The sequence below is a fragment of the Callithrix jacchus genome, chromosome 9 (assembly GCF_049354715.1).
Source record: "Callithrix jacchus isolate 240 chromosome 9, calJac240_pri, whole genome shotgun sequence".
In the NCBI taxonomy this organism is placed as follows: Eukaryota; Metazoa; Chordata; class Mammalia; order Primates; family Cebidae; genus Callithrix; species Callithrix jacchus.
In genome coordinates this window covers 96508268-96521689 of record NC_133510.1, presented here as the reverse complement: position 1 = coordinate 96521689, position 13422 = coordinate 96508268, and positions in this window count along the sequence as shown.

The following is a 13422-nucleotide window of genomic DNA, read 5'->3' as shown; positions in this document are numbered from 1 at the left end:
AACTTAAGAGTTCAGTGCTAGCAAGTTAAAAACTATCATTTCCAAAAATACGAACTTGAAATACCAGCAAATAACTTATATTGGCCTACATAAAAGTGCTTTTTAATTTTATTTGTTTATTTATTTTCAAGACAGATTCTCGATTAGTTATCCAGGCTGAAGTGCAGTGGTGAAATCTTGACTCACTGGAACCTCCACTTCCCAGGTTCAAGTGATTCTCCTGCCTCAGCCTCCCGAATAGTTGGGATTACAGGTACCCAAAACAATGCCCAGCTAATTTTTGTATTTTTAGTAGAGATGGAGTTTCACCATGTTGGCCAGACTGGTCTCAAACTCCTGACCTCAGCTGATCCACGCACCTCAGCCTCCACAAAGTACTAGGCTTACAGGCATGAGCCACTGTGCCTGGCTACAAGGGCTTTAAATTCATGCTTTAAAATGACAAAACAGACAAAATTCTAAAACTTTGGAATTGGCATCAAATGGCTTCAGTTTAAAAAGTGATTGCCTTTTCTTCTGTAACTGCCCAGAAAAAAAAGTCATTCTTCATATCAGTCAAAGAGCAAAGACTCCAAAGCAATCTTACGACCAAACCATTAGGGATATCTTCCTAAACACTTAAACAATTATTGTGACTGTCATTTTACAAACAGAAGTAACAGAGGCACAGAGAGATTAAGTAACTTGTTCCAAGTCACGCAAGTTACTGTGCTTCGAACCCAGGAACTATTATTGCCAGTGCTGGTGAACTTAACCACTGTCCTGGTGGAGCCATGCGTCTTTCAAAATAGAAAATATAGATTAGACTAGGTGCTGTGGAGTGCACCTGGAATCCCGGCTACTCAAGAGAATTGACTGAGAATTCAGTCCGGGGAGAATTGACTGAGCCCATGATTCAAAACCAGCCTGAGCGACATAGCAAGATCCAATATCAACAACAAATAAAACAGATCTTTTAAAAATGTATACAGATTTAAAAAACAAAACCCAAGAGATAATCACTGCTAACATTTTGATGTATAACCTTTCAATTTGCATTTCTTCTCTTTTTTTTCTTTGAGACAGGGTCTTGCTATAGTGCCCAGGTTGGTCTCCAACTCCTGGCCTCAAGCAATCCTTGTCTCATCCTCCTAAGTAACTGGGATTACAGTATTGAGCCACAGCACCTAGCTCTCTTCTTATAGCTATATTATGATAATAGCTCACATTTATTGAGCACATTATGTGTACTATTCTAAAGTTCTACGGCAAATAAATGGTGGAGCCGAGATATGAACCAGATAGCCTGATTCTCCTTCAAGCTCCCTTCCTTTCACACAAACACATTACGTTAGGTTTTCTCCTATTATTGTTAATATGCATATATAAATAAACATACACATGTATGCACTTATTTTTTCCTATGAACACCCTAAATATTGCCAGAATAGAACCACGAGCCTCCTAGAGATCATCAGGACTTAAAGGGTTATTTCAATTATTGAAGATCTTTACACTGGGTATGGTAGCTCATGACTGTAATCCAGCACCATCAGAGGCCAAGGCAGGAAGATCTCCTGAGCCCAGGAGTTTGAGACCAGCCTTGGCCACATAGTGAGACCCCCAACAGTATAAAAAATTTAAAATCATGTTTTTTAAAAATGAAGTCTGGGCATGGTGGCTTACACCTGTAATCCCAGCACTTTGGGAGGCCAAGACAGGAGAATTACTTGAGCCCAGGAGTTCAAGACCAGCCTAGGTGACATAGTGAAGCCCCTGTTTCTACAAAAAATATAAACAATAGCCAGGTGTGGTGGCATATGCTTCTAGTCCCACCTACTCAGGAGACTAAGGTGGGAGGATCAATTGAGCCCAGAAGGTGGAGGCTGCAGTGAGCCATGATTGTGCCACTGCACTCCACTCCAGCTTGGGCAACATAGTGAAACCCTGTCTCTGAAAAAAAAAAAAAGAGAGAGAGAGAGAGAGAGAGAGAGAAATCCTTACAATATAGCTTTCATTTTTTTTTTTTTTTTAAATGGGATCTTGTCGTTTTGCCCAGGCTGGATTCAAACTCCTGGGCTCAAGCGATTCTCTTTCCTCAGCCTCCCCAGATGATTGTTTTCATTTTAAAGTTAATTCATTATTAGGTGCTTTCCTGCAACTCCTAGATTTTTAATTTATTCTAATTCATTTACTTTTCTAATAAATATTTATTGAGGACCTATTATATGTACCAGACATCAGAGCAGCAGTTTGTCTTCACAGATTATATAGTCAGGGTGACAGATATTAAATATATAATAATGGGATTATTTTATGACAATAATGTTGAGTGTGTCAGAGGAAAGGGATGGCATGGAGCACATACCAGGAACATCTGACTAGTGTACTCACGACAGGAAAGGCTTTCCAGAGGAAGTGAATTTAAGCAGAAATGTGAAGGAAGAGTAGAAGTTGCAGATGAAGAGGGCCTGAGGGAGTAGCCCATGTGAAGGCGCTAACATAGGAAATAGTAAGATTCTTCCAAGAAACAAAAGAGCTGGTTTGGTGACTCAGGTTAGAATCCCAGCAACTGGTGGTAGGGGTGGGGGCATGGTAAGGCAGGAGGATTGCTTGAAGCCAGGAGTTTGAGACAAGCCTGGGCAGCATAGCGAGGCAATGGGAGGGGAGGAGGGCGGGGAGGGGAAGAGAAGGGCTGTGTGACTAAATAAATAAATAAGGCCTGTGTGACTAGAATAAGCAATGAGGCTGATGGCAAAGGCAGATTTATGTTATGTTACTGCTGACAGCTAACACTTAAAAACCGGCTGATTCAAGTGTGGTGGTGTTTACAACTCATTGATCATAACCAGTTACTGATTTCTTTATTCCTTCTCCACTCCTGCTGCTTCACTTGACTGGCCTAAAAAAAAATTAATAAATAAAGCTTTCTAGGACACTACATCATTTCAAACTTAATCAAAAATCAAGACCCTGTTTTTCTAGTAAGCATTAAGTGTTCTCTTTAAGAAGTGCTTGGTTTGCCTTGTTAAGATAAATGATATACCTTAAATCATAGGGGTAAATGTTCCCACCAGAAACTGAGAAATCTACAGCAGAAACTACAAGCTATCCCCAACAGATGTTTCTCCCCTTCCTCTGTATTAACAGAACCCCTAATTCAGGGGTATATGGTTACCCACAATTATAAAATTCACACTTTATTTTTTACAAAAAATTAGCCTGGCATGGTGGCACACACCTGTAATCCCAGCTACTCAGGAGGCTGAGGCATGAGAACCGCTTGAACCTGTGAGGCAGAGGTAGCAGTGAGCCGAGATCATGACACTGCACTCCAGCCCAGGTGACAGACCGAGACCCTGTCTCAAATAAATTAAATAATTAATTAATTAATTTACATTTTTCAGCTTCCCTGTCAATGCAAGGTGTGGTCATGTGACTTCCTTAAAGACAACCGGTATGCACCCTTTGCTCCCTATTTCATCCTTCCTCTTAGAGTGTGGATTTAATGGTCATTATTTTAGAATCCTAGGATGAACCTGACCTTGGAATGATGGAGCAGTCAGCTGGAAAGGGTCTGGATTTTTGACAACTTTATGGGCAAAGTTCCTGAGACTTCCTTCACAGATTTTTACAAAAGAGAGAAGTAAACTTTTATTTTGTTTAAGCTGCTGTTATAGTAATTGCAGTTTTTGCCATTAACAGTAATGGCAAAAGTTAGTGCAAAAGTAATCGCACCGTGGCTCACGCCTGTAATCCCAGCATTTTGGGAGGCAGAGTCGGGCGGATCACGAGGTCAAGATATTGAGACCATCCTGGCCAACATGGTGAAACCCCATCTCTACTAAAAGTGCAAAAATTTAGCCAGGCGTGGTGGTACGTGCCTGTTGTCCCAGCTACTCGGGAAGCTGAGGCAGGAGAATTGCTTGAAATCGGAAAATGGAAGTTGCAGTGAGCCCGGATCGCGCCACCGCACTCCAGCCTGGTGATAGAGCAAGACTCTGTCTCAAAAAAAAAAGTAATTGCACCAACTTTTGCCAGACACCAGAGCAGCAGCTTGTTTTCACAGATTATATAGTCAGAGGGTGACAGATATTAAGTATAAAATGATGGGATTAATTATTTTATGACAATTATGTAGAGTGTGTCAGAGGAAAGGGATGTCATGAAGCACGTACCAGGAACATCTGACTACTGTACTCACAACAGGAAAGGCTTTCCTGAGGAAGTGAATTTAATTTGTCAAATAATCTACGAAGAAAAACTGCTGCTCTGCAAAATTGCACCAACCTAATACTTTGTCTTTTACTAACAGAGGAAACTAATCCTAACTGAAATGACAGAATCAAAATAATTCAAATCAGAAATGATTCAAGAAAAATATCTATAAAGGATTAGCATTGATGAAAATGCAACTGTGCTGTATACTACTGGGTACAATACAGATCACAAGTTAGAAACTACTTCTCCTTCAAACGTTTTCTTATGAACACTCCAAACAAGTTTTACACTTAATGTCTTCTTTATCCTTAAGACCTTAAAGGGTTCCCCATGTATGGACTATCTTCTTTCTTTTTAAATATAAATTTATTTATTTTTATTTTTATTATTAATATTTTTTAAATTTTCAAGACAGCGTCCTGGGTCTGTGCTGTCACCCAGTCTGGAATGCATTGGTGCAATCTCAGCTCACTGCAACCTCTGCTTCTCAGGTTCAAGCAATCCTCCCGCCTCAGCCTCCCTAGTGGCTGGGACTATAGGCACAAGCCATCATGCCCGGCTAATTTTTTTGTTTTTTTTTGTAAAGACTGGGTTTCATCATGTTGCCCAGGCTGGTCTTGAACTCCTGACCTCAAGTGATCCACCCACCTTCAGCCTCTCAAAGTGCTTGGATTATAGGCATGAGCCACTGTGCCCAGCCAAGACCATCTTAATTCTTATATCTGTAGCTCTTGGAGGCCAGCACAATGTTAGGTAGGCAGCAGAGTATAGAGGTGAAGAAATGGAGTCTAGCAGGGTGCGATGGCACATGCCTGTAGTCCCAGCCACTCTGGAGGCTGAGGTGGGAGGATCACTTGAGCGCATGAGTTCTGGGCTGTAGTACTCTATGCTGATTGGGTGTCCGCACTAATTTCGGCATCAATATGGTGACCTCCTGGAAACGGGGACCACCAGGTTGCCTAAGGAGGGGTGAACTGGCCCAGGTTGGAAACGGAGCAGATCGAAACTCCCGTGCTGATCAGTAGTGGGATCGCACCTGCACTCCAGCCTGTCAATATAGTGAGACCCCGTATCTAAAAAATAAAAATAAATAAATAAAAAAGAAATGGAGTCTGAGAATCTAGCTGCCTAAATTTGAATCTCCCCTTCCTTTTTAACTATGTTATTTGGGGTAATTTTATTATTTAATATTTTTGAGTCTCAGTGTATCCTTTATAAAAGTAAGGTAATAATAATGTTTTCTGGCTGGGCGTGGTGGCTTACATGTGTAATCCACTTTACAGAATTGTTGGGTGGAATAACAGGAAGTGAGCAAAAAGCTTAGCAAAGTACCTAGCAGGTAGTAAGCACTCAATCAATGCTAACCAAGATCATACCTTATAGATGCTTAACAAAATCTTGTCTAATAAATTTTTGTGAAAATCTATCCTAAGGAGATGACTTGTTTCTTAAGCATTAAAATAAAAGCCTTCCCTTTTGACTACCAGGAATAATGTAATGAAAGTAACTAAAAATGAAAAAATAAATCTGGTCTAAAATGAACAATAATAATTTCTAGCTTTAAGTTGGTGTATCTACTGGATGCAGTGGCTCCACTTACAATCCCAGCACTTTGGAAAGCCGAGGTGGGCGGATCACCTGAGATCAGGATTTCGAGACCAGCCTGGCCAACATGGCAAAATCCCATCTCCACTAAAAATACAAAAATTAGCTGGGCATGGTGGCATGCACCTGTAGTCCAGCTACTCAGGAGGCTGAGGCAGGAGAATCACTTGAATCCAGCAGTTGGAGGTTGCAGTGAGCTGAGATCGTGCCACTGCATTCCAGCCTGGGTGGCAGAGGAGACTCTGTCTTATAAAAAAAAAAAGTTGGAAAGATTGGTATATCTGTTGGGGTCCCAGAAGAAAACAGATGACTTACTCAAGTCGGGATGATTTCAGGAAGGTTTGTAGTAGTGGTGGAGGTAGCAGCAGCAGCAACAGCAGTAGTAGTACTAGTAGTAACAGAAGAAGAAGAATTTGGGCTTAGTAAAACTGGCTGTTCCTTCGTGCCCCTTCAGGTCTGAAGGCACAAAGTTGGGGAGCAGTTATCAGAGCCCAGAATAATAGAGTTCTGCAGTGGCTGCCTTGAGAGGAGCAGTAACCTTCAATTGAAGGGCACAGCCAGCCTGAGGTGACCTTAAAAGAGTAACTCAGAGTAAAAATTCCCCTAACCTCTCCATCTTCCCATCTCCCATGGGTTAAGGGCCCAGTCTCATAAGACACAAGACTGCCCCCCTACCCCACTGCAGATGCCAATCTGTGATATAGACATGCATGTGAGTGTGTGTGTGTATACTGAAAAATAGTACTGTAGGTGGATCTGGTATATTTCATTAACAGATATATACGTGTGTATCTATGTCTGTGTGTGCATATATGTGTAGACATCACATATATGGTGTGTACATATATACATACCATTTATTATATATATATGATTTCTGTGTATGTATTCTAAGTGTAAGTCCTTAGAATGTATTAGATTCACTTTGTGGCCTATTAGGTTTCTTTGTAATTCTCTTTTCTTTTACATGGGTTCTCTTACTCTGTCACCCAGGCTGGAGGGCAGTGGTACTATCATGGCTCACTGCAACCTTGACATCCGGACTCAAGTGATCCTCCCACCTCAGCTTCCCAAGTAGTTGAAACCACAGGTGCGCCACCATGCCCAGCTAATTTTTTTTTTAATGTAGAGATAGGGTCTCACCATATTGCTCAGGCTTGCCTGAAACTCCTGGGCTTAAGCTATCCCCCCACCTTATTCTCCTCAAATGCTGAGAGAACATGTGTGAGCTACTGTGCCTGGCCTGTGATTCTAATTTTTAAAGACTTTTTATTACAGAAAATGTCAAACATTCACAAAATTAGAAAGAATAGTATAATAAACTACCAGGTACCTCTCATTCAGCTTCAACAATGGTAACTCATGGCCAATTTTATTTAATCTGCACTCCCACCTTGTACCTTCTCCTATATTATTTTGAAGTGAATCACATGTAGCCTGTAATTTTATCTATAACTATCTCACTAAGAATCACTAATAGGTAAGAACTCCTTTCTTCTAACTTAACCATGTGTCATTATACAATTTTTAAAAATTGACAAGGATTATTTAACATTCTCAAATATCTGGTGAATATACAACTTTTTCCAAATGGTTCATAAATGTCATCTTTTAAATTTGCTTTGCTTGTTTGAATCAGGATCCAAATTAGATCCATTCATTTTAACTGTTTAATATCACTTTTAAGTTTCTTTAATTTACAAGTTTCTCCTTGATTCCTCTCTCTTTTCTTTCCTGGACTTATTTGTCAAATAAACCAGGTTGTTTGCCCTGAAGAGGTTTCCACAGTCTGGACTTTGCTGAGTGCATCCTTAGGACAAACTTTAACATGTTCCCAGGTCCTTTGTATCTTCTGTAATTTGTGATCCCAATTTTTATAAAAAAGACAATTGCACTCATATGTTTATCACAGCACTAGTCACAATAGCAAAGTCATGAAACCAACCTAAGTGCCCATTAACAGTTGACTGGATAAAGAAAGTGTGATATAGATAGATAGATAAATAGATAGATATCTCATGGGACACTATGCAGCCATAAAAATGAATGAAATCATGTCCTTTGCAATAAGATGGATGGCGCTGGAGACCATTATTCTAAGTGAACTCACTCAGAAACAGGAAATCAAATACCACATGTTCTTACTTATATGAGGTAGCTTGACAATGGGCATACATGGACATAAAGATGGAAATAATAGACACCCAAAGGGAGGAAGTTTGCAGGGGGACTGGGGCTGAAAAATTACCTATCAGGTACAATGTTCACTATTTGGGTATAGGATACCCTAGAACCCCAATTCATCCCCACCAGTATGCAATACACTCTTGTAGCAGACATACACATGCACTCCTTGAATCTAAAACTAAATTAAATTTTAAGTAAATTTTAAAAATTGTCTTTAGGCAGCTCATTTAGACTTGTAAGTCAATGTTGGAGGGTGTAAAAAATTGTATTAGGCTTGGAAGCATTATCAGAATATTTAATAGAGTTGCCATATTTAGATTTATTTTTAAATTTATAAGAATTATTTCAGTACTTGAGAATATTTATCAGTCAGAAAAATGAAGGGCTGGAAAATAAAATTGTGTATGCCAAATTTATGAATACAACTTTAAATGTTTAAATGGCCAGGCATGGTGACTTATGCCTGTAATACCAGCACTTTGGGAGGCTGACACAGGAGGATCGCTTGAGCCCAGGAGTTCATGACCAGCCTGGGCAACATGGTGAGACCCTGTTTAAAAAAAAAAGAAACAAAATATTTAATCTTTAAATGTATTGAACTTACTCAAGTATTATTTTAGTTGCTAGTCTATAAATAGAATAGTAAGAACTATTGTAGTCATAAAAAAAGAATGAGGTCATGTCCTTTGAAGGGACACAGATGAAGCTGGAAGCTATCATTCTCAGCAAACTAACACAGGAACAGAAAACTAAACACCACATGTTCTCACTTGTAAGTAGCAGCTGAACAATGAGAACACATGGACATAGAGAGGGGAAGATCACACACCGGGGCCTGTTGAGAGCTGGGGGGAAAGGGGAGGCAGAGCATTAGGACAAATACCTAATGCATGCAGAGTTTAAAACCTAGATGATGGGTTGATAGGTGCAGCAAACCACCGTGGCACATGTATACCTATGTAACAAACCTGCACATTCGGCACCTGTACCACAGAACTTAAAGTTAAAAATAAAAAAAGAAGAAGAACTATAAATCAAACTTGAAAGCTTGAGGAAAAACTACACTTTACTGGCCAGGCGTGGTGGCTCATGCCTGTAATCCCAGCAGTTTGGAAGGCCGAGGTGGGTGGATCACGAAGTCAAGAGATTGAGACCATCCTGGCCAACATGGTGAAACCCCGTCTCTACTAAAAATACAAAAAAATTATAAGGTGTGATGGCACGTGCCTGTGCTCCCAGCTACTCGGGAGGCTGAGGCAGAAGAATTGCTTGAACCCAGGAGGCGGAGGTTGCAGTGAGCCGAGATTGTGCCACTGTACTCCAGCCTGGCGACAGAGCAAGACTCCATCTCAAAAAAAAAAAAAAAAAAAACCCTACACTTTACTGTTACTTCAATCATTTTAATGTTATTTTTTAAAAAATCTGTGAATGGCCAGGCACGGTGGTTCATGCCTGTAATCCCAGCAGTTTGGAAGGCCAAAGCAGGTGGATTATTTGAGGTCAAGAGTTCCAGACCAGCCTGGCTAACACGGTGAAACCCCACCGCTACTAAAAAATATAGAAATTAGCTGGGCATGGTGGCAGGTGCCTGTAATCCCACCTACTCAGGAGGCTGAGGCAGAAGAATTGCTTGAACCTGGGAGGCGGAGGTTGCAGTGAGCCAAGACTGTGCCACTGCACTCCAGCCTGGGTGACAGAGTGATACTCTATCTCAAAAGAAAAAAAATCTGAATAATCTTGTGTAGGAAAGCTGCTTCAAAGACAACAAAATACATCAACGTAAAGATGTTTTTGCCTTCATCTCTCAAAAATCACACCCAAACAATGAGAACAAAAATGGAAGTCAACAGAAATAGGAATGGTACTGACTTGGTAGAGCAAAGTCAAGCATGCAAGTTGCACCAAGGCTCAGAAATTGGTGACATCAAGTATTTAGGAAGGCAGGAGAGATGAGGAGGCTGAAAAGTGATGGAATATTTGAAAATCGGCATAAAGCACAATTAGACCTCAGACTCCCAAACCTAAAAGCCCACCTCAGTTGGAAATGGAAATACAAATCCCAAAGGCTCTGGATGTGGGAATGTTATATCTAGAAAAAGGCAGAGGAGAACAGTCCAGTGGAAAACTGGGGAGGTGGCTGGGATGGTTGTTCATGCCCGAAATACCAGCACTTTGGGAGGCCAAGCGGAAAAACTGCTTAAGGCCAGGAATTCGAGACCAGCCTGGGTAACATAGCAAGATGCCATCTGTACAAAAGAGAAAAATTAGCTAGCTGTGGTGGTGCATCTGTAGTCTCAGCTACTCAGGAGGCTGAGGCTGAGGTTGCAGGATTGCTTGAGCCCAGGAGTTTGAGGTGCAGTAAGCTATGATCTTACCATTGCACTCCAGCCTGGGTGACAGAGCAAGATCCTGTCTCCAAAAAAAGGAAAACTTGGGAGGAGAAATGCCAGGTCTGTTTTTGGAGCCTGGTCTGCAGCCTTTCCTGTGATCATGTGAACCACCCGATGTCCTCCCAGTTAATTCCTTTTCTGTTTAAGTCAGCCTGAGTCAGTTTCTATGCCTATAACCAAGAACCCTAACATGATATTTTTCACTTACTTTGTGACAATTCTATTAACATTATGTCCCTATCCCCCATAAGCCCATAAGGGTAGTTCTTTTCTTTTGAGACAGAGTCTTACTTTGTTACCCAGGCTAGAGTGCAGTGGCACGATCTTAGCTCCCTGAAACTTCTGTCTCCCAGGTTCAAGCAATTCTCATGCCTCAACCTCCTGAGTAGCTGGGGATATGCCCAGCTTGTTTTTGTATTTTTAGTAGCAATGGGGTTTCATCGTGTTGGCTAGGCTGGTCTTGAACTCCTGACTTCAAGTAATCCACCTGTCTTGGCCTCCCAAAGTGCTGGGATTACAGGCATGAGCCACTGCAGATCCATAAGGGTATTTCTATGTCTGATTTTGCCCATAATTTTACTTGCAGAATCTAGTATAGTGTCTGGCACTTAGTGGGCACTAAGGAAATAAATGCTTTTTTTTTTTTTTTGAGATGGAGTCTCGCTCTGTTGCCCAAGCTAGAGTGCAATGGCGTGATCTTGGCTTACTGCAACCTCCCTCTCCTGAAGTCAATCAATTCTCTTGCCTCAGCCTCACAAGTAGCTGGGATTACAGGCATCCACCATTATGCCCATCTAATTTTTGTATTTTTAGTAGAGACAGGGTTTCATTATGTTGGTCAGGCTGGTCTTGAACTCCTGACCTCAAGTGATCCCCCTGCCTCAGCCTCCCAAAGTGTTGGGATTACAGGTGTAAGCCACTAAGCCCAGCATAAATGTTTATTGAATAACTGAATAGATGAAGACGCCTTCTCTGTGTCTCGTATATATTCATCATTGCGTCTTCTATATCTCAGTTTAACAACTTGTCACACCAAACTGTATTAGTTTTTAATGTCTGTTTCTTTTATAGAATGTAAATTCAAGCCAGGCATGGTGGCTCACACCTGTAATCCCAGCACTTTGGGAGGCCGAGGCTGGTAGATCACCTGGGGTCAGGTGTTTGAGACCAGCCTGACCAACATGGTGCAAACCCATCTCTACTAAAAATACAAAATTAGCTGGGCGTGGTGGCAGGCACTTATAATCCCAGCCACTTGGGAAGCTGAGGCAGGAGAACTGCTTAACCCCAGGAGGCAGAGATTGCAGTGAGCCAAGATGAGGCCATTGCACTGGGCAGCAAGAGTGAAACTCCATCTCAAAAAAAAACAAGAAAGTAAATTCAAAATCAGAGATCCTACCTTGTTCATTAAAAAAAATACTTCCTAGGCCAGGCATGGTGGTTCATGCCTGTAATTCCAGCACTTTGGGAGGCCAGGGCAGGAGGATCCCTTGAACTTAGAAGTTCGAGACCAGCCTGGGCAACACAGCAAGACCCCATCTCTATCTTAAAAAAAAAAAAAAAAAACTTAAAAAAAAATTTAGTTCCTAAACCAGGTGTTGTGGCTGGTGGCTCAAAAAAACACAAAAATTAGCCAGTCATGGTGGTATGTGCCTATGGTTTCAATGGTTTCAGCCACTCAAGAGGCTGAGGTGAGAGGATAGCTTGAAAACCCAGGAGGTCGGGGTTGCAGTGAACCATGATGGCACTACTGCCCTCCAGCCTAGGCAGCAGAGTGAGACCCTATCTCAAAAAAAAAAAAAAAAGTTCCTATACATGGTCTAGTATAATGCATCTTAGGCAGAGAATGAATGAAGGCAAGAAGGAGGGAATATGTGCAGCCATTATGTTACTGCTGAATACATAACAAAGAAGAATATGGTGCTTCCTGCCTTAAAGGGGTGCACAGTGTAGTGAGAAAGACAGGTAAACAGATTATTACAAGTGACCATTGTTAGAACATGATCAAAAAGGTGTTTTGGAGAGCATGGAGAAAACTTCATGAGGAGGGCAAGAAACCATCAGGCAGATAGGGTGAAGAAGCACTTGTGAAAAGGCAACCAGATGTGAAAATTACAGTGTTAGAGGGAGTGTAAGTATGACCCATTATAGGACATTCAAAGGAAAGATGAGATTGTCCAGATTGTGATCTGGGGTTGCTTTCAGGGGCCTGGCATGGTGGCTCATGCCTGTAATTCCAGTCTTTGGGTGGCTGAGGCAGAGGATCACTTAAGGCCAGGAGTTCAAGCCCATGTTAATAGAGAACAAGTTGCCTAACCTGGTCTTGAACGCATAACATCTTTCTTACGCTTCTGCTTACTTTTTGTTGTTGTTAACAGAGATGTTACAACAGCATCTCTGTTAACAACAACAACAAAAAGTAAGCAGAAGCGTAAGAAAAAGTCGAGTGGTTTTGTGATTAGAAGAGGAATAAGCGTTCTGATTGGTGAATTTAAAACTAATGAACTGAGTCTGCTCAGCTTTTTATCTTTCCTTCCTCCCCCTTTTTTAATCTCCTTTGTTTATTTATTTTTTAATTATTTCTGTGCCTCCCTCTGGCCTCATGCATTCCCATTTGCTGTCTTGGGTTAAGGAGCTTGCAGTTGACCAGCTGTGCTAAGTGACTATGTAGCTATAATTGCAACTATGGAGCTGGTGGGGGAACATTAGTAAGCCTAACTACTGCTGATTGAGAGCTATATTCTTCAATCAGATTTATTCATAATGAAACCAATATTTTAATTTTCATCTGTTGTGTTTTTCAACTGGTTATAATCTAAGGAGTGGAAGGCTGGGTGCAGTAGCTCACGCTTGTAATCCCAGCACTTTGGGAGGCCGAGGCAGGCAGATCATGAGGTCAGGAGATCAAGTCCATCCTGGCCAACATGGTGAAACCTGAAAATACAAAAATTATCTGGGTGTGGCGGTAGACACCCATAGTCCCAGCTACTCTGGAGGGTGAGGCAGGAGAGTTGCTTGAACCCAGGAGGCAGAGGCTGTA